We start from the raw sequence: 3,363 nt of genomic DNA on the forward strand, positions 1-3,363 counted from the left end.
ACAATATTAGATGAGTGTTTAAACCCCAATTAAAAGCACTTCAAAATTATTATTTGTTTAAATTTTGATGTCTTTTTGTTTTAATTTTAATATATTTTCGTTGAAATTTATATTATAATTTAATCATTTTAATTATAATTATTTTTAATTATAATTTTAATAAGTATTTATTATTATAATAATAATTAAAATATAAAATTAATTTATAATTTATTAATGTATTTTATTTTAATTTATTATTAGTATTTTTATTATTTAAATAATTTAATTAATTTAATTTATTAAATAATTAATAATAAATGTTAAAAAAAAGAAAAAAAAAAGTCTAGTTCCAAGTCGTTCCTCAGAGAAGCGATCTTCTTTTAAAGTTGAAAAAAAATTCTTTCATCTGGTCGCTTTTTGAGAAAGCGACTTCCTACTTGGTTAAGAAAATAAGGCATTCGCGTAACTTTTTTTTAAAGTAGGGTAATTCAGTAATAAAAAAATAAATTTATGATATTTAAATAAAAAAACTCACACCATTCGTGGTTTCTTAAACGTTTGACAATGATATTCATGTTAAATGAACCATAGTGACCCCTTCATATTACTTGATTTCTTAAATGTTTGATAGTAATATTCATGTGCTATAAATCAACCAACATGTATTGGCTTAAGGCCAACCTCTTCCCTTAAGTTAAGAGATTGACCAAAGCAACAACTTAAAGCCAAAACTCTTAAACTTTTTAATATTTGAAAATCTTTTTTTTAATCCAAATCTTTTGATTGTATTTCATTTTGAAAATCCTTTTTCTACATCTATTTCATTGCCTTAAGACTTCACTTTTGTAAAGCATCAACATTTTTAATCCACATTCTATTCAATTTGCATGTTTGACATTACATTTGATAAGACACATTCGTCACAAAATTATGTAAGAGACTTGATCATTAGGTTGCTCCATCCTTAATTGATTATTGGGCAATTAATAAATAAATAAAAATTGTCAAGACTCTACATTTAAACATTCTATCTGTTGATGTTTTTGTATACTCTTATTGAATCTAAAATAAACGTTAACATTGGGTATATGTGACACCCCACATTTAAATTTAATTTTCCTTCGATACGGCAAGACAGATCCCCTCAACCACACACGTCCTCTCATTTTTAACCTCAACAAAAATAGATGTTTCAGCTAGTAGTGACTAAAAACTTAGAACCCAAGTCTTAAAGCTAAATTATCAATTCCAATGTGCTTCTAATAGCTTCTAACAATCCCATGGCCTTTTGGGGCTTTACCGGCTTAGTAATCTTCAATACAAACCCCTCTTTCAAAGATAAAGATTCATATATCTCTATAAAACTCTTTCTAGAGACTTGTGATTCAATCACAATCAAATCCTATAAAAAGTTTGTGAACATGTGACCAACACTTCTTCTCACATGAACACTCAAAACAAAAGCTTACTATTTTTTCTATCAATATCACTCACAAAAGATTCACACACCCTTGGCTCAATAATATAAAATCAATTTTTGGAATATTAAATTATGAAAAGCTCTAAGATGATTATTTTTAAGTGTGAGAAAATAACAAATCAAAAGTACTTACAAATATGATTTTCAAATAAATTTTGGTGGCAAACATTTCAATCTTGATTAAGATCAATGAACCTTTAAATATATAGTTCCTCTTACTTGAAAAAAAAATCAATTTTGATTGATTTGTTGTTGAATCAGTTAAAAATTTGAAAAATGATTTAAAACTATATGAAATATAAAACAATGAATTTCCAACAATGTACTTATGATGCATTTAACTATGCATGATTTAAAAATATTAATTTTTCAAGTTTTTCTATCAACAAAGACTTAAATTATAAATCTAATCTAGGGACAATCAATAAAACTTACAGTAGAACAACTAAGAGACTTATGCATTCACATTTATGAATCTTTTATTTTTTTAAACAATTAATAATAATAATGTTAATATTATTAGTATTATGTGGAAGGTGTGAGTCGACTTTACAATATTTGGTTTTTAAACTTTTTGAAATAAAATATAATAATTATTTATATAAAAATATAATGATATTAATATTTTATAATATTAAATTATCAAATGATTATTCATAATATTTAATTCAACAGACAAATACCAATATTGTTAGACTGAACACTATATCTCAGTTCAAAATAAAAATATCACAATTGTATATGTGAATTTTAAATAATGGAATTAGTGTTTACTATCTTATCTACGTACTAAAAAAATCAACTAAAAAAGAACTACTAAAAATTTTATAATTACTTAAAATTAAATTTAAGTTAAAAAAATATTACAAAGACAAATGTTAACAAGTAGCCTTAACCCACGTTTCATTATAAAAATAAAAAGCAATCAAACGTAAATATACAAATACTAAATCAAAATAGTTTAATAAAAAAATTTATTATTTTTGTTATATATTTATCATTTTAATATATTGATGTAAGAGAAATGAAGTATGTAATTTGACATGGTAGATTTGAAATTGAAAGGGTCCAGCTAGCTAGCTAAATGTGATAAGTGGTGCAGCTTTTGTCGGGTGAGAAGCACCTTCATCGCCGACCACTGTGTGGGGCTCTGCTTCTGCCTTGTGTTACCATTGCACACGCTACCTATTTCTCTTCTATTTTTGTGCTTATTGTGCATCAACTCTGCACACACCAAAAACGTACTCTTTCTTTTCTACTTCTACGCCAAATAAATAATTCCTCTACTTCTACATGATATGAAACATATGAGTTTCAAAAGATATAGTATACTCACCTATCGAAAATTCACTTATTGAAAGATGAAACATTCGAGTATTTCTGATTTTCATCTCTCAATTATAGTCTCATATATACAACTATAGTCTAATACATACAACATATGAATTTAATCTTTTAAATTTGATGTATTTTTTCTTTAATTTGATGTATTTTTCTGTCTTCTATTTAATATATTTTGTTTCATGTTATTAATATAATATATTATTTTTAATTATAATTATTTTTAGGAAATAGTTAACAAAATAGAATGAAGTGACTAATTTATCTGTAAAATAAGATAAATTTGTTATAATAATATAAATTTATCTATAAAATACTACATTGTTAAAATAATATAATACGTATTTATTATGCTAATTAACTGCATTTTTTCTTTCTTAAATTTAATGTATTTTATTTTATTTTATTGGTAGTATTTTGATTTTTTAAATATTTTAATTATTTTAAATTTATTATATAATAAATAACTTAATTATTAAAATGGTGAAGTAAAAAAATTTTAAATCACTACATTGACATTCTAATGATGCGACCTCCTATTAAACTTAAAAAAAAACATA

The sequence above is a fragment of the Cicer arietinum genome, chromosome 1 (assembly GCF_000331145.2).
Source record: "Cicer arietinum cultivar CDC Frontier isolate Library 1 chromosome 1, Cicar.CDCFrontier_v2.0, whole genome shotgun sequence".
Classification (NCBI taxonomy): domain Eukaryota; kingdom Viridiplantae; phylum Streptophyta; class Magnoliopsida; order Fabales; family Fabaceae; genus Cicer; species Cicer arietinum.